Here is a 24,198-nt window from a genome sequence, read left to right on the forward strand (position 1 = left end):
GCAGAGAAGATTCAGTTACGATCTCTGCTATAATAGGACTATACGCAAAAAGCAGTCTTTTTTCTGCCTTCCCTGTGGGTTTTGTTTTAGCTCACTTTTTTACGACTTCCTGAAATCTCAACCTTTTCTCAGACCTCACGCTGGGTGTAAATCAGCTGGCCTAGAATGGCACAGAGCAGGAGGGAAAATATTTAAGAGATAAAAAGAAGAAACGTACCATACTCAGGGTGCCCATTAGACGAGCCTCCAGAGAACCCTAAGAGCCACAGAGAAACTACACAAGATGAAAATGGGCTTTTTAGATGAAATGCAAAACATTTGCAAATTGCTTTCTAAAAACTCCATCAGTAAAAGGCAACTCACCAATCATGGCATTTACAACCACAATAAAAGCCCAAACGGACTTTAAAGTGCAAAGAAACAACAATTCTCTAATAAATATAATGAGAATTGAAAATAAACATTGGCATTAAGTGTTGACACTGATGGACCTTAGTTCACTGCAGATCTTCAGATTTACATTTTAAATAAACACTAAAAAACTACCCTCTCCCCTTTATTAGCACTGGTTCCCTAAGAATATTAATGTAGCTTTATGTTTGTACGTGTGAAAATTGCCTTATATTGGCCTCCAGGGTGATTCGTATTAAAGTGCACAGTAAAGGGCAATGAGAGCCATAAAGCTGAGTTTTGTTGATGGAGGTTTCCCTAGTGGTGCAGTAAGCCCATAAGCATAGCATGAATGTTGTAGGAACTGTGGGTCGACATGAAAATGCACCCAACTTGATTTACTAATCCAGATGCCCTAAGTTTTACGACCATCTCAAGTGTGTCCTGTCATAAAGACAAAGATTTCTGTATATCAGAAAAAAATACTAATAGAAAACACACAGAGACTATGTTAGCAAAGGTAGCATGCTAGCATATTTCACTATTGTTTGATTTGTCCACTGTACCACTATGTTTAGGACTATGTGTCTTATATATGGTCTTACATGTATGGCTTAGTGGGTAGCTCTGTTGCCTCACAGCAAGAAGGTCCTGGGTTCAATCCCCAGACGGGGCGGTCCAGGTCCTTTCTGTGCTGAGTTTGCATGTTCTCCCTGTGTCTGCGTGGGTTTCCAGTCCAAAAATATGCAGTCAGGTTAATTGGAGACACTGAATTGCCCTATAAGTGAATGGGTATATGTACAGGGGTTGGACAAAATAACTGAAACACCTGTCATTTTAGTGTGGTAGGTTTCATGGCTAAATTGGACCAGTCTGGTGGCCAATCTTCATTAATTGCACATTGCACCAGTAAGAGCAGAGTGTGAAGGTTCAATTAGCAGGGTAAGAGCACAGTTTTGCTCAAAATATTGCAATGCACACAACATTATGGGTGACATACCAGAGTTCAAAAGAGGACAAATTGTTGGTGCACGTCTTGCTGGCGCATCTTTGACCAAGACAGCAAGTCTTTGTTGATGTATCAAGAGCCACGGTATCCAGGGTAATGTCAGCATACCACCAAGAAGGACAAACCACATCCAACAGGATTAACTGTGGACGCAAGAGGAAGCTGTCTGAAAGGGATGTTCGGGTGCTAACCCGGATTGTATCCAAAAAACATAAAACCACGGCTGCCCAAATCACGGCAGAATTAAATGGGCACCTCAACTCTCCTGTTTCCACCAGAACTGTCCGTCAGGAGCTCCACAGGGTCAATATACACGGCCGGGCTGCTATAGCCAAACCTTTGGTCACTCGTGCCAATGCCAAACGTCGGTTTCAATGGTGCAAGGAGCGCAAATCTTGGGCTGTGGACAATGTGAAACATGTATTGTTCTCTGATGAGTCCACCTTTACTGTTTTCCCCACATCCGGGAGAGTTACGGTGTGGAGAAGCCCCAAAGAAGCGTACCACCCAGACTGTTGCATGCCCAGAGTGAAGCATGGGGGTGGATCAGTGATGGTTTGGGCTGCCATATCATGGCATTCCCTTGGCCCAATACTTGTGCTAGATGGGCGCGTCACTGCCAAGGACTACCGAACCATTCTGGAGGACCATGTGCATCCAATGGCGGTGCCGTGTATCAGGATGACAATGCACCAATACACACAGCAAGACTGGTGAAAGATTGGTTTGATGATCATGAAAGTGAAGTTGAACATCTCCCATGGCCTGCACAGTCACCAGATCTAAATATTATTGAGCCACTTTGGGGTGTTTTGGAGAAGCGAGTCAGGAAACGTTTTCCTCCACCAGCATCACGTAGTGACCTGGCCACTATCCTGCAAGAAGAATGGCTTAAAATCCCTCTGACCTCTGTGCAGGACTTGTATATGTCATTTCCAAGACGAATTGACGCTGTATTGACCGCAAAAGAAGGCCCTACACCATACTAATAAATTATTGTGGTCTAAAACCAGGTGTTTCAGTTATTTTGTCCAGCCCCTGTATATGTGTGTACTGTATGTGTGTCTGCCCTGCGATGGACTGGCGTCCCGTCCAGGGTGTTACTGTGTGTCTTGTGCCTATTGAAAAGCTGGGATAGGCTCCAGCATCCTCCTGACCCTAATTGGATAAGCGGATAAGAAAAGGAATGAATGAATGTATGATAAAACCATACTGAAAACTTAACACATTTATAATATTGGATGCATTTCTTACTATTGCTTTCATCTGTATTTGAAAGAAGTGTATTATAAAATCATTTACATTTTCAGCATTTAGCAGATGCTTTTGTCCGAAGCGATTCACAATACTGTGACAGTATATTGTGTATGCAATTGAGGGTTGAGGGCCTTGCTCAAGGGCCCAACAATGGCAATCTGGCAGTAGTGGGGCTTGAACCAGTGACCTTTCAATTACCAGTCCAGCACCTTAACCACTAGGCTACAAAATTATAGGACAGTCCATCCAGGCAGGAGCACTGATTACAAGTTTCAGTCTCTACCATCACGAGAGGACCAAGCAGAACTTCTGAGACTTTGGTGTAAGCTGGTATTGGACTTGGTTCAACTGGATCTGTTGAAGATTAGCTTGGTTCTCCAACAGCTATGCACTGATTTTAACCTGCACCATCCCTAGTAGAAAACATCAAAACTTTACTGTGGTCTCCACTGAAAACTGTAAACAAATGTATCCTATTTTTAAATGTTTTAATCATTGTACCAGTGGCCTATTTAGTTATAATTAAGTATATTTAAGTATATAATATTAAATAATAATTATAATTGTTGTCATTGGTATTAATAGATTCATTGATTAATTAATACATTTAATTTTTCCTGCATTTATGCTTTTATGTAAGCATACTACATTTATATTGGTACTCAAGTAAAAATACTACAATAACCACACACAAACCACAACAGACAATAATATCCATAATTAATAGTTAAAGCCCTACCTAATTCACGGCTGTTAATAGTGCCATGAACCGTAAAATGAGCCAGTTTCCGTGTAATATGCTATTTGCTTAAAAATTTAACATTTAAGATTTATGTTTAGTAATTTACCATTTTTATTCGTGTAGCCTTCAAGTGGCTTATGTTTACTGGTTAATTTGGACAATGAGGCAGTCCTAGAAATCCTACGGCAATTAAGTTAGTCAAAATGTCAAGATGTTGCAGTGTAAAGCAGCTAAAAACACTACTCCCAACCAGTTCTATTATTTAATTTATGACTGCTGTGAAACGTGGCACTATTTTTGAAAAATGAGGTCCGTAAAATTAAGCATCCTGTGAATTCAGTAGGGCCCTATTAATAGTCATAAGAGATATAGCAAGACTGAGAAAGATGGTTTTGTCAACAAAAAACTCATTGATAACTAACTTGAATATGACGTCCAGACCTGATTTAAAGTGCTCAAATTTCAGAGACAAAAACATCCCTGAAGAAAAATGTGGTAGTCCAAGGATGGAAGCAGTTACTGTAATCCAGTGTCATCTGACGTCTTGCCTCTCGAAAGCCAATTTTGTTTTTCTCCTTATCTTGATTGCCAAATTGGCAGCTGTGGACACTTCAGTCTAGCTCTGTCTTGGCAGGAGAATCATTTGTTGGCAAGGCTGTCCAGCATGTTTGGGATGACTGATCATATTGTTGAACTGGCACTCTATTGTCAGTAGTATATATATATATATATATATATATAAGTCATGTATATTGTTATAACAATTATAACAGTTGTTTGACCCAGGAAACACTAAAAAAACTTATTCATATGCAAGTGATGTCATCTTTTTATAGCCACTCATAGCAGTGAATCGTTGTCTGAAGCATTGACTTTAGGATCACTCTTTGTACCAGCCTTTGATCTGTAGTGGTAAGCTTTTTACTGCCCACCTGTTTGGGCAGGTAAACTGCCATTCCAGTCTCTCTTTCTCTAGAACAATACTCTCTGGATTTCATCTCACCTTGTTGGAATATCCCTTCAACATGGTATCTGATAGAAAAAGGGCTACAGGGCATGAAGAGAAGAACAACAAGCTGTTGAGCAGCTGAAGTCTTGTATCATGCAAGAATGGACAACTATTCCACTTGCAAAACTGCAACAGTTAGTGTCCTCAGTTTTTAAACCATGAAAAAGTCTCACTAAGAGAAAAGGTGATGGAAGACAGGGGTACACAAATGTTGCCTCTGTTAACTTTTTTGGAGTTTGTTGCAGGCACTAAATTCACAAATCACTGATAAATCTTTTTATTGGGTTTTACAAAGTACTCCAACTTTTTCAAAAATTGGATTTTGTATTTCATTAACCCACTGGAACCCAACAGATTTTTTTAAATGGGTAGTGGAATAGTAGTGGTTCAGTATCAGAACAAATGCCAAAGTGACCCTACCACACATGCTGACAGGGGCAACTCAATGAAGTAATGACACTAAAAGAGCAGGAGCTGGTTTGTGAAGTGAAGTCCAACCATTGGTTCGTACATTTGACCCTAATGTGGCTGCCCAGCAATATGCTGTGCAAATGTGCCAGTTAACCCTTGACTATACTGCAACAATAAAGAGTTAGCATCCTTGCTAATAAACTTTTTTAACCAATGAAGGCTCTAACCTAGAAACAATGGCACTAGATGTGTAAGGTTTACTTAGCCTACCAGCCAAATATCTCCATCATTATTGAACTAGAATATTGGGTCATTTGTCATGGGTTCTAATAACGTCTGGAGTCTAGTACTAAGAAGGTGCTTTGGTAAGGGTATCCTTGTGATGCTAATATACTTATGTGTTCTTTGAAGGAGAGGATGCATTACTTTGCAGAAAAGGAAGCAGTAGCTTCTTTGCATTAGCCTTTATACACAGACTGGTTGCAGTCTTCCACTAGACTGACCTAACTATATAGGTCCTGGGCCTGCTCTACTTTCCTGACTTTCTAAATGGAAAAAAAGGTTCCTTGGCCAGTATCTCTGCCACTTCATCAACTTGTCTAGCTAGAGCCAGCAGCAGGTCAATGAGATGAGCTGGCTCATTTGTGGACATGGCTGCAAGCTCAACGTGTACAAATCCAGGATGTCATCCTATAAGACCTCATAGTTAGCTATTTTAATTATAAAATGTCTGATGTGCATCAGTGGTCAAATATTAGACCGGGGTTATCGACTGATCGCTTTTGCCCTTATCCTCACTCTGGGGTTATTTATGTCATTGTTGGCTGTCACCTAGGTTTTTACCGCATGCTACTGTTACTTACAGTCTTTCAGCCTGGCTTTCAGAAAAGCTCAGTAAGCCTGCCAGCTCATGTGACGCATTGATGTGTAACTAATGCCTCTCGCAGATGCTTAGTTATGGGATCCTTCTTTCTTCTTGTGGAAACTTGACAAAATAGTGTATACTTTAGCCATCTTTTCTGTTGTTTTACAATGCTTTTAGTCTTCAGCAACATGAAAACCCATGGGATTCTTGTATACTTTATAAATTAGAGCTGAGGGGCAGAGAGAACACTGCAGGTGTAAAACTTGAGTGTAGCTCCTAGGAGCTTCCAAAGCATGACTTGGGCATGATGCAAACATCAGAGCATGATCGGTTCACAGCAGGACAATGTAGGTACTGTATTTGTACTTCCATTTATTAACCCCCTGTATGTGTTAGCACATGCAATCATCATGGTAGCTGTCTGCAGCTTTTGAGAGGTTGATGGCTCACATCTAAACTTAATTTTAGATACAGTGGCATCCATTAAAATATCAATACTAAATAGCATTATAACATGGATAAAAAAAAAGTGCCAACTCAAACACAACAAAAAAATACATTTTTTATTTAATGTATTTATTTATTTATTGTATATAAAAAGGCAAATAGCAGCAAAAAGAAGCCAGTGGTTTATGGTGGTTTAGAAGTCCAACTGTGCAACTATGTCTTTATTTGTGGGTGACTTAGTGAATTTACAACCCCAAATCAAAAAAAGTTGGGACAGTAAGGAAAATGCGAATAAAATAAGAATGCAGTGTTCCTTACATTTACTTTAACTTTTATTTGATTGCCGACAGTATGAACCCAATATATGTTTTGTCTGCTCAGCTTCATTTCATTTATTAATAAACATCCATTCCTGCATTTTAGGCCTGCAACATATTCCAAAAAAAGTTGGGACGGGGGCAATTTTGATGTGATTTCAGACAGGTGATGTCAACAGGTGATTGTAATCATGGTTTGGTACAAAAGCAGCATCCAGGAAAGGCTGAGTCAACAAATGCATGAACAGTTATTGAAATGTTTAAAAACAATGTACCTCAAAGAAAGATAAGACGATGACCCCATACTGTTGCACATCTTAAGACGTGTTTGCAGGAAGAATGGGACAAAATAAAAGCTAAAACACTAATCACTTCATCTCCTCGGTGCCAAAACATCTTTTAAGTGTGGTGAAAAGGAATGGCAACATTACAAAGTGGTAAATGCTTTACTGTCTCAACTTTTTTTGGAAAGTGTTGCAGGCCTGAAATGCAGAAATGGAAGTTTATTAATAAGTGAACTGAAGTTGAGCAGACAAAACATGAAAAATCTCAGGTTTAACTTTAACTACAATGAAATAAAAATCTAAGTAAATGTAAGAAATGTGTTTTTTTTTATTATTATTTGCATTTCCCATGCTGTCCCAACTTTTTCTGATTTGGGGTTGTATTTTATTGTTTTTTTTCTTTTTTTTACTTATGAAAAAGGCAGATACAGAAGCCAGCAGTTTATAGTTGTTCTGAGTTTAACTATTCAAGCATGTCTCTATTTGTGGGTGACTAAGTGAATAAGTGACTGTGTAATGTCATGTGATTGATTGGCCCCGGTGTATTGTGTAATCTCACATGGTACTTAGTGTCTCTAGAATGAGTGCAGGATAAAGTGCTTGCTGAAGATGAATGAATAAAAAACAGCTAAGTTGTATTTCATCCTTGCACCACTGATTGTTCATAGTATAGAAGTCCAACGTGCTTAATTGTTTTATTTCTGCCTATAGCTGAGAGTATTGTTTAAAACATGCATATATTTACAGATAATGCACTGCATTTTGTTGGAAAATGAGACCTGAGCAAAGAAAGCTTGAGAGCTCTAATCTAGGGAAAATAAAAATGCCATTACTATAACACACACACACACAAACACACACACGCCCGTCGGATCTAATTACTCTAATGGATGCAAGAGTGATTAAGGCATCCTGGCTGCAAGTCTTTCTATTTGCTCACAAGGAACCTTCGTGCTAAAGGCCATGCAGCCGGATTTGTGTATGCCACTGAGCCCTGAGGTACACACAATACTTCCAGGCATCCCAGACCACAGGCTTGTCCTGGGGGTCAGAACAGGTTATCATCTGCTTCAAGGAGAAAGCCAGGAACTGCCTAAGCTCCTGCACATACACTGATAATGTGGGCAGTAGGAGGGCAATTAGTAGTAACAATGCCTTTAGGTTTCTGCACACACACACACACACACACACACACACACACACACACACACACTCACACACACATACATGAACACCTCCACCAAACATGCAGAAACTCAACCTGGATGATGCATCAAACCATCACATGGAATCTCACACTCTCCAATTAACTCACTCACTTATTTATTTATACCTAAGGCTAGTTCAAAAAGGCGCATCCACATTTCGCATTATGTAAAAGAAAACCAACGACCCAGAGGAATGTAGACGCAGGGATCCTGCCAGGCATCCCAAACCTAGTCCATCACCTCATGCCAACTCCTTACAGACGGTGACAGGAGGCAAGGTTTAAACTTAGCTCCACTGAACACCGGTGACTGTGTTGCCAGATACACACACATGCTTAATTCATTTCCGCATGTAAGCCAATAGGAGTGAGTGCCCTCACTGTATGCTTTGCATGTCAACCTGGATTTCATTTAGGTTCTTCTGTTTCTTCCAAATCCCTTACAAACATGCAGTACATGCACTGGCTATTCTAAATCGCCTTAGTGAGTGAATGTGTGAATGAATGTTGTCTTCTAATTGATTAATGGTGCTTGTTCAGGGGGCTTGTGGGTGATGCTGGGCTTACCATGACCCTATACAAGATAAGCAGTTGTATAAATGCATACATAAATAAGGAACATACGCCATTATATAGAAACTTCTACAGTTATTTAACATTAACACTAGATGGCTAAAAGTATGTGGACACCTAACTGCAAGCTTATAAGATATTCAAAATCATGGGCATTAATATGGAGTAAATATAGGTGTAAATTATTATCATTTTACTCTCTTTTTATAAGATTATAGAGTGTGTTCTTAGTAATTTGTGCATAAGTAGGATAAATTTGACAAAAGGCACTGCTGAAACAGACAAAGATTTCATTAATACCATTGACGTGAAGTTGAAAGCATGTAATTTAATTTACATAATTGATTTTACACACTTTTTTTTGATGATCATGGGACAGTGGTAGCCTAGTGGGTAGAGCTTTGGGCTACCAACTAAAATGTTAAGAGTTTGAATCCCAGCTCTGCCATGCAGCCACTGTTGGGTCCTTAAACCACGCCCTTGACACTCTCTGCTCCAGGGGTGCTGTACAATGGCTGACCCTGCGCTCTGACCCCAGCTTCCTAAACAAGCTGGGATATGCGAAGTAAGAATTTAATTGTACTGTACACATGTACACTGATCAGCCATAACATTAAAACCATCTCCTTGTTTCTACACACTCTGTCTATTTTATCAGCTTCACTTACCAAATAGAAGCACTTTGTAGTTCTACAATTACTGACTGTAGTCCATTTATTTCTCTACATACTTTTTAAGCCTGCTTTCACACTGTTCTTTAATGGTCAGGACCACCACAGAGTAGGTATTACTTGGGTGGTGGATGTCACTGCAGTGACAATGACATGGTGGTGGTGTGTCAGTGTGTGTTGTGCTGTTATAAGTGGATCAGACACAGCAGCGCTGTTGGAGTTTTTAAATACCGTGTCCACTCACTGTCCACTCTATTAGACACTCCTACCTAGTTGGTCCACCTTGTAGATGTAAAGTCAGAGACGATTACTCTGCTGTTTGAGTTGGTCATCTTCTAGACCTTCATCAGTGGTCACAGGACGCTGCCCACGGGGTGCTGTTGGCTGGATATTTTTGGTTGGTGGACTATTCTCAGTCCAGCAGTGACATTGAGGTGTTTAATCACTCTATTAGCCCTGCTATGTCCGATCCACTCATACCAGCACAACACACACTAACACACCACCACCACCACCATCATGAGAATGATCCACCACCTAAATAATATCTACTGTGTAGTGGTCCTGGGAGAGTCTTGACCATTGAAGAACAGCATGAAAGGGGGCTAACAAAGCATGCAGAGAAACAGATGGACTACAGTCAGTAATTGTAGAACTACAAAGTGCTTTTATATGGTAAGTGGAGCTGATAAAATGGACAGTGAGTGTAGAAACAAGGAGGTGGCTTTAATGTTATGGCTGATTGGTGTATATGTACTGTATATTTGACAAATAAAGGCATTCTATTTGATTCTAAAACACTGAAAGTCAATCATAAAGGGTGTCCACATACTTTTGGTTATACAGAATACATGTATATAACAATGTCAGATAGCAAGCTGTCCACACAAGGTCAAAGAGAATATTTTGATAGAGATAAGAATGGTTACAAATCCCCACCCCTACCTGTCAAACACAGAGAACCTGACAACAAAACATACTGGTCCTCAATCCCAAAACAACAGCAGCAACTGGAGTCAGATGAATGAGCTCTGCCGTGTGGGGAAATCATAATCATATCCCATGATTCCCTCATGGCAGAGCGATGACTTTATCAGCCTGAATCACCTTCTGTGATGTAACATCAGGTTGTATCTCTTAAGCCCTTCGCCTGTCTGTAATTCTGCGATTGTTGTATTCCGAAGGGGGGCAGTCAGGCTAAAAGAACTGAATTTAACAAATCTAATTATCATGCTTTAATTAGTATCAGGGGTAAAACCTCGGCGGGACACCTGCAGACTTAATTTATATGCTGACAAGTGAGAAACAAGTGTTAATGTGCTGTATTTATGATAATACCCCAAAGTGTGTGGAAGGAAGCGCAGGTCGCTCACCTCATCACCACTGCTAGACAAAACAATGGGGGAGCACCAGGTAATTACAGACTACTAGAACTGTGTCGGGATACTAATTTCCACTGATTGCACAAAATGAGGTAGTGTATCAGAAACAAATATATATTACGTGATATTATTCTATAGCCATAATATTTTTATTTTATTTATAAAGGTCATTGACAGCCCCATTACCCATATCATTAACCCTAAATTGGTAGAGTACATCTAATTCCTAAAGGCTACATACACTTGTAAGGGAAATACCCAGTACAAGACAAAAATTATGTAAACACACCCTAATCATTACATTTAAGTGTTTTAGTGATACCAATTGAGTCTACAAATCAAGTACAGTGGTACCTTGTAACTCAACGTCCCCTAAACTCAAAATCTTTGAAACTCAACACCCTTTGTCAAGAAATTTGTACCCTTAAACTCAACGTTTCCCTTAAACTCAACGTGTGTGCAAATTCACTCTGAAAGCTCCACATGTATCTGTGTTTAACTGGATTTTCCTCACTGTTTTACTTTTAAACTTGTGTTACAGCTTGAGGTTCTGAGACTCTAAAATGCTTATCGTTAAAAAGCTTAATGTGGGCGCCCAGGTGGCGCAGCGGGATATTCCGCTTGCACACCAGCACCAAGTTTCTGAACTCGGTTTAAAACTCGGTGTTGCCTCCGGTCGCCTGGGCGCCATCTAGCGGGCATAATTGGCAGTGCCTGCAGCAGATACTAATTGGCCACCGTATCTGCAGGTTGGGGACCGGACTATGTGTGGGTGGGTGGGTCTTCATACGCTGTGTAAGGATCCTGATTGGCCGAAGAGACGCCTGTGCAGAATGCAGGGGCGAGAAGAGGAGGGCTGTACACGTGTCAGAAGAGGTGTGTACAGCAACATGCTCTCCTCGGATGCAATCTGGTATCTCTGGTAGCAGCGAAAGACAAAGTTGAGTGCGCTAAATTGGGAGAAAAATTAGGGGGGGAAATGCATTAAAAAAAACTTAACGTGACTTAATGTATTAAAGGAACAAGATAGAAACACTAAAACTGTCTTAATTATTACTGCTCATAAGTTCTCTCCACTAATTAGGAAGCATAAGAAAACAATAAAGAAGTAAAGTGCAGGTTTTATAGTATTTTTGATTGATTTTTAACTGGTTTTCAATTGTATTTCAGTGTTTTTTTTATTTTATATTTGTATTATTTTTAGTGTATAAGTGTAAGAAACAACGCCATTATTTTACGTTAGCCTAAAATATATGCAGTTCCACGGGACCATGGAACGCATTAACAGGTTTTCCATACATCCTTATGGGAAAAAAAACCTTAAAACTTAACGACTTTTAAACTCAATGCCCCTCCCAGAACCAGTTGACGTTAAGTTTCAAGGTACCACTGTATATCAAATAAATTATTTGCTTCCAGCTTTGTGACAGATGTTTATGAATAAGAATGCTGATTGTGGTCTAGGTCTGACCTCACAAATGCTCTTTTTGTGCTCGAATGACCGAATGCTTGAATGGCCAAAAATTACCAAAAGACTGGAAGGCATTTCTGTTTTCTGTAGAAGGTGGAGATGCTTACATGGCCTAGAAGAAATCCATTACTTACTTTATTAGAAAATTATTTAGACCCCACCAATAAACAAAATGTGAATATTTTTTTGCTATATTGTTTAAAAGGTTACAGCTTCAAAATATTACATAAAGAAGTTAACTTTAACATTTTCCAGCATTGTGGTTTAATTTCAACCAATTCCTTTTAGCAAACTGTCTTTAATTCCCAAAGGTCACAAGTTTCTCTTTGACTGAATTTTCTTTTTATTACTTTATTTTATTTATATTTAATTGGGAAATAACTTTTAACTGTTGCTTTTGCTGCTTTCAGGCTGTCCTGCAAATATTTTTAGTAACTGCTGGCTTCTCTTTTACCTTCATTATTATTATTAATTGAAAAGCACTTTGTGTGCACCCCTTCAGGAAAAAAATGTGTTGTTTCTTGAATATTCCCATTGTTGATTATAAAACTGCGGCATGTCATGTTTTACTCTTTGGTTACATTCATGACAGGAACGGTAGTTACTCATTACACAAGGTTATATCAAACACAGTCGTGGACAATTAAGTGTCTCCAGTTCACCTCACTTGCATGTCTTTGGACTGTGGGAGGAAACCGGAGCACTCGGAGGGAAACCACGCAGACATGGGGAGAACAGGCAAACTCCACACAGAAAGGACCCGGACCGCCCCAACTGGGGATTGAACTCAAGACCTTCTTGCTGTGAGGCGACAGTGCTACCCACTTAGCCACTGTGCCACCGTGCCACCCTTCATTGGGGTTGTTTAAGGTCTTTCAAGTATATGAATAATAAAAAGAATTAAAATTATTATTATTTTTATTATTATTTTTCTTCCACCTCAAAATAGTGGTTAAGTTTGATTAAAAGTGCCCCTTAATTTATTTAAATCACTTCTATTTCAACTGGCTTGGTACTTCACATTGCCCTGATTAATCAGTGACAGTATGATTCTCTTTGAATGGCCTGTATAAATGATTAAACGCCGAGAGTTCCAGTGACTTTCACTCGATCTACCTTTCAAATTAAAATTTAGTGTCAATAATTAATGAAGTGGGATTATTCTGAGAACACCTTCTTGAAAGCTGTGTGTGTGTGTGTGTGTGATTTATACATTGATTTAATAACGAATCGCCCAAAGTCCTTGATTTACGTTGTCCTTACCGGCCTGTAAATAGCTTCCTACCGACGTGAGCTGAAACTCTATATTGTCTGGTATAGACTCCCATCTGTCTTGCTTTGACTTCAATTTTTATTGATTTTATACATAGTCCAAATAGGCTTTTACTGCATGTAATTAGTTATGTCGCATAAGCAGTTTCATTCACACCACATTGCTTTCTCTTTTTATATTTTTTTATTTACATTGCATTTTTATACATTTTTGATTTCTTTATGTTGTTTCTAACCTGTTTCAGTCCCTCTTGTTTGACTCTGACAGCAGTTAAAAGGAATTGTAAAAACCAAGTCAAGGTTTCCCCCCCATCAGTGAACCTTATTGCATGGTTTGAGGCCCTCTAAAAAGGTCTCCGCGATAAGCAGGCAGAGTGCAGGAAAACACCAGCAGATAGAATTCTCTAAACAGTTCTGCCCTGTCGACTCTTGAGTGCCTGCCAAAATCATGATTACTCAATCCAGTGCCGAACACAAAGCAGTTCAAGAGACTCACAAAGGAATATTCACCGTTGAACTGACACCACCAGCTGATACAGAGAGAAAACAAGATTAGATATCTCAGATTTTGACTGCGACTGTCATATCAAACAGAGTGCAAAAAAGTAAAGAACTGAGCCCAGATTTATTGGTTGTGATCGCTAAGCATGTGTAAATTTTCATTGTTTCGCCCGTCAGAACCTATTGTCAGCATTATGCGGCAAATGCAGGGAGACTGGTAAGAATTAAAGGGTCAGATTAATGCAGCCAAATACAAAAACATCCAGACAAAAACAAAAACAAAGAGAACCTCCTCCAATTTGTATTATTATAAATTTTTTAATCTGTACCAATGTAAGTGGCCCAGACAAGGCCCAGCCAATACAAATCTGTGGTGAGACCTGAAGTTTAAAGGTTACTAACAATCACCATCAAGTTTGAAAGGATCAACCTTAAAAAGTGGAATAACCTGGCACTTCAATGAAAATGCAAAGACAAACATTTTAATATAACATTCTGACTGATAGACTAAAGATAATGAAGCTGTTCAGAAAAAAAACAAAAAATATATGTTCTGACTATCAAGTCTGTGTCACATAAAGTACTTCGTCCAGTCTTCTAGCAAGAAGTTTAAAATGCTTCACTTATTCTACACATAAATGCTGACTAAAACATCCATATTATTATAAATTGAATTTATTTGTAATTAATTTACACATACACCGATCTGCCATAACACTAAAACCACCTATTTGTTTCTACACTCACTGTCCATTTTGTCAGCTCCACTTACCATATAGAAGCACTTTGTAGTTCCACAATTACTGACTGTAGTCCATCTGTTTCTCTGCATGCTTTGTTAGCCCCTTGTCATGCTGTTCTTCAATGGTCAGGACTCTCCCAGGGCCACTACAGAGCAGGTATTATTTGGGTGGTGGATCATTCTCAGCACTGCAGTGACACTGACATGGTGGTGGTGTGTTAGTGTGTGTTGTGCTGGTATGAGTGAATAAGACACAGCAATGCTGCTGGAGCTTTTAAACACATCACTGTCACTGCTGGACTGAGAATAGTCCACCAACCAAAAATATCCAGCCAACAGCGCCCTGTGGGCAGCGTCCTGTGACCACTGATGAAGGTCTAGAAAATGACTCAAACAGCAGCAATAGATGAGCAATCATCTTTGATTTTACATCTACAAGGTGGATCAACTAGGTAGGATTGTCTAATAGAGTGGACAGTGAGTGGACACGGTATTTAAAAAAACTCCAGCAGCGCTGCTGTGTCTGATCCACTCATAGCAGCACAACACACACTAACACACCACCACCATGTCAGTGTCACTGCAGTGCTGAGAATTATCCACCACCTAAATAATACCTGCTTTGTGGTGGTCCTGTTGGTGGAATTTGCATGTTCTCCCTGTGTCTGCGTGGGTTTCCTCCCACAGTCCAAAAACATGTAGTCAGGTTAATTGCCCTATAGGTGAATGGGTGTGCCCTGCAATGGACTGGCGCCCCGTCCAGGGTGTTACTGTGTGCCTTGCACCCATTGAAAAGCTGGGATAGGCTCCAGCAAACCCCCAAAACTCACGACCCTGATAGGATAAGCGGCTGAGTGAGTGAGTTATTATTATTATTAGGGCGGCACTGTGGCGAAGTGGGTAGCACTCTTGCCTTACAGCAAGAAGGTCCTGGGTTCGATCCCCAGGTGGGGCGGTCCTTTCTGTGCGGAGTTTGCATGTTCTCCCTGTGTCTGTGTGAGTTTCCTCCGGGAGCTCCGATTTCCTCCCACAGTCCAAAAACATGGAGTCAGGTTAATTGAAGACACTGAATTGCTCTATAGGTCCAGGGTGTTATTGTGTGCCTTACGCCCATTAAAAAGCTGGGATAGGCTCCAGCACCCCCCTTTCCCCACGACCCTGATTGGACAAGTGGTTAAGATAGTGAGTGAGTGAGTTATCATTATTATTATTAGTAGAAGTAGTGGCAGCAGCAGTAGTAGTATTGTTGTTTTTGTCGCTGCTGGGTATCTTTGCTGTTTCGGATTTCCAAAATGCATATTCTTTAAATGAATCTGGCCACATGAAATGTATTTTCAGTGTAAAACCAGTCTGTGAGTCAACTACAGAGTATTTTGGGTCATAATAAAGGTATTGTATAACTTCATTATGTGGGGAAAACTTCTGTTCATTGTAACACCTTTGCAACAATACAATGATTTCAAGTCCACTAAAGATAAAGTACATCCTTGTGGCAAAGTCAAATAAATGTAGTTTTTTTTAATAAAAGACTTTCCTGTTCACATATATGGTCTTGTTTTACTCTTCATGAAGGAGACAGGCCAAGTCTTCCGTGTGACTTTTTTTTGTATATGACCTCTGCTTTCAGAATGTGATGGATTATCTTTTTTCCTGGACATTCATTTTCCTGCTCACAAAGAGGAGAACCCCATCTGGGGTGGGTGGCACGCACCTTTGGGGGAAAAAACCTCATGGAGCAACAACGGCAATGATAACAACTGTGACAACGATATGGATCATCTTAAGTGTGGGAATCCATAAGGGACAGTTGGGTTTGATGAGTTGAGTATAGAGAGGAAATAAGCTACGGGGAACGGTGTATACACTCTAGGGCTAACTTGAGCTTACAGGAGTACTCTGGTGTGTACAAATCATGTGATTTCTAAGCAACGATCCTGAAAATTGTAGGGGAATGGAGGGGGCGAGAAGCGCTGCGGTTTCACCGCCTACTTCCAACTCGCTTGTGTCGACGGTAATCAGTCGGAGAGTTTCGCTTGTTTGTATGCAACGCTATCAAGAGTTTAGTCAACATGCACTCTTATCTGGACATGGTGGCTTGGCTTGTGACTCCTACACACCTACGCACACAGTGCTTCCACACCAGAGTATAGCTGAAGATTTGCTGAGAAGATTCTGCACAGAAAAATAGATGTGTGTTTGAAGGATTAATCATCTATCTTATCTATCATCTTTTCAATACAGTGCTGCTTATAGTTTTTAGTAGCCTGGCTATTATTTGTAGATTGGCCTTCTGTTAAAATACTGTTAAAGCATCAACACTACAAAACAGAAGGTTGAGAACTTATTCGTTCCTTTCTCGGAATGGGTGGAGTGAATGATGAACACAGAGAAGTACAACGTTTCCGAATATGCTTGTCATGTTTCACACATCATCACTCTAATTATGCCAAGATTACGGATGTATGACTCTGTTTCACACCTCCCCACAATTCATGACGTGAATTACTGTAATCTCATTCTTTATTTTGCCAGGAAATTTAAATATGTTCCATTAGAAGGGTATTATTTGATCAGACGAATATAAAAATACTATTATTAATTTAAAAAGTCTTAGTAAATAAAACATTTCCCAGTTAAAGCAGAATTTAAAACAGTCCTACATCTTTATTGACCCAGAAAGTGTGACTGCAGCTTGATCTCCCCCTATGTCGTACGGAAAAATGAAATAGAGTCTTTGAAGTTGAAGATTTTGTGAAAGTTCTAGACCAGCAGTTTTAAGTCACAGTCAATATCCTACTTTCATTTGACCGATTTCTACGTGTCAAGGTATAATTGTGGTCAGAGAGAAAGTACATCTAGTTCAGAACATCATTGTTTTTCTTTAAGTAATACTTTCATATTGTGCAATTCATAAGTTTAATTTCATGCCTATGTCATTGTGAGGAAAGCAAAGTGAGCAAAGAACTGTAGCATTGGCAGTAGTGCCAGGCTGGTTTTGCATAGGAAGGTCTGGTGGTCAGTCATGCTGGAAGAGGAAAGAGCCCACCCAAGACTTCTGCAAATTAGTGTTATCTGTAATAACAGCAACTCTTCTGAAAAGACTTCTCACAAGATTTGTGCCCATTCAGTCAAAAGAGCATCTGTATGGCTCGGTCAAGAAAGCCTCAGTTGATGTTACAGTTTATTCCAAAATTGCAGGCACGGTAGACGGCACCCAGCCGACCGGTGGCAAGGGCACAGTTATGCTAAAACAGGAAAGTGCCTTCCCTTAATATTTGCTGCAAAGTTAAAAGCATCTAATTTCCTTTATATAATTGATTTACTACACTTGTTAGCAATCGTTGTGGCTAAAATATGTGCATTTTATCATTAGAGGGGGTGTCCCAATGAGCAAAGGTCGAGAACTTTTTCGTTCCTTTCTCGGAATGGGTGGAGTGAATGATGAACACAGAGAAGTACGACATTTCTGAAAACTTTATTTTACTATATTAAAGTCTTTTATTGTAATTCAGGTGTGAACTTCTTTGCTTTATTGTGATTCTTGTCCTTCTGCCAAGAAGATGGCTCCATTCCCAGCATGCTGCTGCTGATAAAACTCTCATACCTCCTCTGCACATGTCAATTTCTCCTCTCTAACTTTGCCTTCATAACATCGTACTTGCACTGTGCCTCTAATAAACTCGTTCCTAATCTTCATCATCACGTCATCACTCCCAATTAGCGCTTTTTCACCAAAAGAGCTCTGGTTCTTGAACCGGTTCTGTTCAGGTTTCAACGAACCTTGGCGTTTCCACCAGTTTTTGGGAACCAAGCATGCGTCATCAACGGTGGGCGTTACACAATGAAAGTAAAGAGTAGTAACATGATGGCGGAGCGTGTAGATTACCTGTGAGCATTTGTGCTGTTGTTACAGATGTTCGTTTTTATGCAAAAAGCATAGACTTTTCTTAAATAGTATTGAGTTTCACTCACTTTCTTTATATGACAATATGTACTGTTGAATGATCTTTATTTGACAAATATGTCATGACAGATGCAAAAGAGAAAAAGAGTAAATGACTTACACTGCAAGTGTACACATAGACAGATAATGTTTTCCTATAGGCTTACTTACTCCCTACTTACACCAGATCCTAAATCTCTAAAACAATAAAACAACAAAACCGTTTATCACCATTGTGATGAATCAGTGATTAGATTAGATTTCAGTGTAGGCTAAAATAAATCATGATTATGGGATAAAATGGACTAGGCATTGACTCATTTTCTATACCTTTGCATAAAGTCATTTGTCAATTTCACAGTAAAGAAAGGCAGAATCACAATAAAAATTCAAGCACATTGGCTGTAATATTTGATCAATGTCAATAACAAAAATAAGTAAATAAATAATTTGTTTAGAAACATAGACCCCCCCTTTCTGCTCAAGCAATCTTGACTAACAGAGCAATCACAGCAGGGTTTATTTTAATCAAATGAAAGCTGACAAGTATTAGCATAACCACAATGTGACTCAAGTGTATGGCCCTCGAGTCTCCACTCAGACCTGAATCAGGGCATCAGTGAGCTCTTGGATAGTCTGTGGTGCTACTGGGCAGAATCTGATGCACTGATACATAACGTCCCAGAGGTTCTCATTTGGGTTCAGGTCCAAAAAAACATAAGGGCCCATCGATGGCATCAATGCCTTTATCATCCAGAAACTACCTACACACTCTGGTCACATGAGGCCGGGCCTTGTACTGCACCAGGAGGAACTCAGGGCCTGAAAATGTCTCTCATTATTTCATCCTAGTACCTAATAACAGTCAAGGTACCATTGGCTACTCCAAGGCATCACTGACCCACCGCCATCTGTCACATGTGCTAAGTTTAAACCTGCTCTCATCTGTAAAGAGAATGGTCTGCCAATGGCTGACCTGCCAATTCTAGTGTTCTCTGGTGAATGCCAATCGAACTGCATGATGCTGGGCTGTAAGCACAGGTCTCACCAGAAGACAGCAGGCCCTCACGCCACCCTCATTGAGTCGCCCTGACAGTCATTAACTAGGGCTCTGGCAGGGATCCGCTTGTTTCTCCTCACATACAGGGGCAGATACCGGTCCTGCTGCTGGGTTGATGTCCTTCTACAGCCTTGTTCCTCGTGTAATGGCCCATGTCCTGGTATCCCCTCCATGGTGTTGAGACTGTGCTGGAAGACATATGAGACCTTGCTTTGTGCACAGGGGTATAGTCACTCTAGAACAGAAATCCAGAGTTGGCATCATATAATGTATTTTAACATGTTAGCAATGGGTATGACTGCAAATGCTTCAGTACATTCATTTTCACTAAGCCCTTTAGGCTTGTCAGGGATTCGGTGGGTTCAGGGCTACACAGAGACAGTTGGCTCAAAAAATGAAATAGAAATAATACAACCTGGACAGGTGCCGAACCATTGTAGAGTGAACGTACTGACACATTCACTCACACACCTTGGGACAGTTTAGAGTAGCCTTTTTTGGGACACTTGAGCCAATTTCCACCTCTGGCCAAGCTTTATTGTCACTTGGTGGAAATGTGCTGAGATTAAATACGTAGGTGCGAGCATGTAGGCTACAAATATTCAACAACCTATGTATTGTTACAGGCACCACTGTGATGCACTACGAGCTTACCATGCAGCAACATGGATCCTGGAAGCACAAGTTCATCTTTACCTGAAGGCATTGTCTATGAGTTGTACATGTTTTCTCACAAAGGGTATATATGTCTGAGGGTTTAGAGCATAGTTATGATCTGTTAGCAATGAATCACAGTCTTGATAAGCTCACACAGACCTAGTAACCACCCACTTCCTGCCCCATTTCCTGCTGTACTCAATTACACAAGATGGTGAGTGGTGGCCTGATTATTGTTCAAGGTGATAATTACTTTTTCCAACATTTTTTATTAAGTACTATGCTTTAAAATACACAATCCACTTTGTTCATGTGTATAGTAAATTGTATGTAAAATACTTTAGTGTATATATCAATTTTAATTGTACACACATAACGTCTTTTACATTGTTTTTAAAGTATAAATATGAAAATACATATATAAAAGTATGATTTTTTTATCACTGTGATATTGTAAATGTGTACTGTGTTATAACTGTAAAAATTTCTAAGACATAACCTTCAATTTAACAGAATGCACATGGATTTAACATACATGCTGCACATCACACGTGCCTCCCACATTTTCCTACATTGTTCCCTTATGCAGTCAATGCACATATGCACCTTATCTACTTGTACATAACCTCTATTGCCAAATTAATTTTTTTACTTTAAGTGCACTGTACATCTTCATTGCACACTTTGTGTAATACTGTACTGTTTTTTGTCATTGCTGTATTGTTTATTCAATATTGTTTATATGTTTATATATAGTGTTTCTTTTTCTATTATTTAATTAGATGTATATTTGTTGGGGTGGCACGGTGGCTAAGTGGGTAGCACTGTCGCCTCACAGCAAGAAGATCCTGGGTTCGATCCCCAGGTGGGCGGTCCGGGTCCTTTTTTGCATGTTCTCCCCGTGTCTGCGTGGGTTTCCTCCGGGAGCTGCGCTTACCTCCCACAGTCCAATAACATGCAGTCAGATTAATTGGAGACACTGAATTGCCCTATAGGTGAATGGGTGTGTATATGTGTGTCTGCCCTGTGATGGACTGGCTTCCCGTCCAGGGTGTTACTGTGTGCCTTGTGCCCATTGAAAAGCTGGGATAGGCTCCAGCACCCCCCCCCCCTTTCCCCCGCGACCCTGATTGGATAAGCGGGTAAGAAAGTGAGTGAGTGAGTGTATATATGTTGACACCTGCACCAATACAAACTCCTTGTACATCTGTTACTTGGCGAATAATAAAGATTCTGGTTCTGATTAATCAATGTTCAAACTACTTTTATTTATTTGTTTATTTTATGCATGCTATTTCATGATTTATTACATGCACCATGGTCATTAGAAACATGCAGCAAGATGGCAAATGATAACAAAAACACTTACCATGCATTATTTTACAGTACATTTACATTTACATTAAGTTATTATTTTTCTGACATGTAGACACTCTAAACAGCATGATGTATTCATTCCTATTTTTATATGTCTAAGACACATATGGAATAACACTTATAAGGCTTTATTGTGAAAACAACTGAATGAATGCAGAAATGATTAAAATAATGAATATAATGTATTGGTAGTGCTTTAAATAAAAGTAGCTACAACATGCATTTAAGTTGAAATGTTAAATCATTCACGGTGTGTCTTAAAATTAATGATTTTCCTTAAAGATTGGGATATGGGATAAGCATTTAGCAAATTCTAAAGGACATTCTACTTCCTCCTAATAGAACATAGCCTTTTCTAAAAAGCATAAAACTACTAATACTAAAAATGTAGTCACTTCCAACCTCCTTTTTAACATAAATGTCTGTCTATTATGTTTTTCTTCATTAGTAATGGATTGGTATTCTGTTCAGGTTGTATTCCAGCTTTTATGTTTAGTATTTTTCAGTACACTGTACACTTACTGCAATCCGGATTAAATTAAAGCAGTTGTTGGATATAAAGGAATTGTACCATGTGAATCCTCATGAATTACTCAATAAATATTAGTATAAGCAAATTATTAATTTGTTATGCCAGATGGTACACTAATGAGGCAAAACATTATGACCACCTTCCTAATATTATGTTGTTCCTCCTTTTGCTGCCAAAACAGCCCTGCAACTGCAATGCACTGTGTATTCTGACAGCTTTCTATCAGAACCAGCATTAACTTCTTCAGCAATTTGAGCTACAGTAGCTCATCTGTTGGATCGGACCACACGGGTCAGCCTTCGCTCCCCACGTGCATCAATGAGCCTTGGCTGCCCATGACCCTGTCGCCGGTTTAACACAGTTCCTTCCTTGGACCACTCTTGATAGATACTGAGCACTGCAGACTGGGAACACCCCACTACAGCTGCAGTTTTGGAGATGCTCTGACCCAGTCGTCTAGCCATCACAATTTGTCAAACTCGCACAAATCCTTATGCTTGCCCATTTTTCCTGCTTCTAACACATCAACTTTGAGGATAAAATGTTCACTTGCTGCCTAATATATGTGCCGTGATGAAATGCTAATCAGTGGTTATAATGTTATGCCTAGTCAGTGTATATGCTGTCATGATTGTTCATACCAGAGTATGCAATGTTTTACAGAGGTATATCAAATGTTATGTTAGTAATTTAAAGTAATTAAATAATTTAATAATTATGAGAATTACAGTTAGTACATTATTATTATTGTTATTATTATTATTTGCATTGTCCTAAACTGCACGTCAGCCTCATCCATCAACAAATTTAATCAGACACTAGAGAGATGCTGTTATAGCAGCAAAGGATATGAGTCCCAATCCTTCCCTCCCTTGAACATAGCCAATTTGTTCAGCAATTTTAGCATTTTTGTGCATCCTATAGTGTATAAACATATCAGCTGTGTGAGCGGGGGGGCTTTCAACAATGAAACAAATAAATATTTCAGAACAGATTGAATTAAATTTCAACCATCAATAAAATGCCTGCCTTCTCACAAGCTCTTTTATCTGATCCCAGGAACAAGATGAGTAGCTCTGTATTATATGATATATTTATTATACATTATGGTACATTGTGGGCCTTGAAGCCTGGCAAATCTGTGGCTTATATTAGATTACGGCTGGTGGAAATAATGCAAATAATCAAAAGCTAATTCATAATGTAGCCCTTTTTTCATCTTCCTCTCTAAGCCTTTTTATTAAAGGGCTTATTTTTCTATCTTGCGCTGATGAGCGCAGAGTTTCTCCAGCCATTTATACACAATAGGGCTCAATAGCCCATTACAGTAAATGTTTAATTTACCCATTCTGCTGTAAAAAAGGGGGAAAAAAATCACAGGAACAAAAGCATGTTCTTTTTCCCTCTATCTTTTTTGTTATATAGAGAATACAGGAAAACTATCTGACCACACAACTGTAACATTACTTTCATACAACCCTAAACATCTTTAAAGCCATGCGCAATAACATAAAGCTGATACTAATTTGCTGCTATACTGTTTACTAGGGCTGGGTGGTATGATCATAAATTTGAATCCTGGTATTTTTTAAGATTCTGACAGTTTCACGGTATATAGTTGTATGTTTTATTTTTTATTTATTTATTTTTTATTTTATTTTGTCCCCCTTTTTTCTCCCTTTTTTTAGCATGTCCAATTGCGCCCCTGATTGCGTCATGCTTACTCTCCACCAATGCCGATCCCTGCTCTGACTGAGGAGAACGAAGCTAACCCACGCCCCCTCTGACATGTGGGCAGCATACCGTATGCATCTTATCACCTACACTTTGACGAGTGCAGTGCAGCTCAGCACTGTGTACGGAGAGAGACACACCCTGAGAGCACTCTTTTTTCTTATCTCTGTGCAGGCGCCATCAATCAGCCAGCAGAGTAATTGCATTAGTTATGAGAGAGAGACCCTATCCGGCTTAACCCCACCCATATCTGAACAACAGGCCAATCGTTGTTAATGTGGCCGCTCAGCCTAGTACGATGTATTCGAGATCCCAGCTGTGGTTCTAACGTGTGTTTTTACCGCT

Source organism: Trichomycterus rosablanca, chromosome 11 (genome assembly GCF_030014385.1).
Source record: "Trichomycterus rosablanca isolate fTriRos1 chromosome 11, fTriRos1.hap1, whole genome shotgun sequence".
Lineage (NCBI taxonomy): Eukaryota > Metazoa > Chordata > Actinopteri > Siluriformes > Trichomycteridae > Trichomycterus > Trichomycterus rosablanca.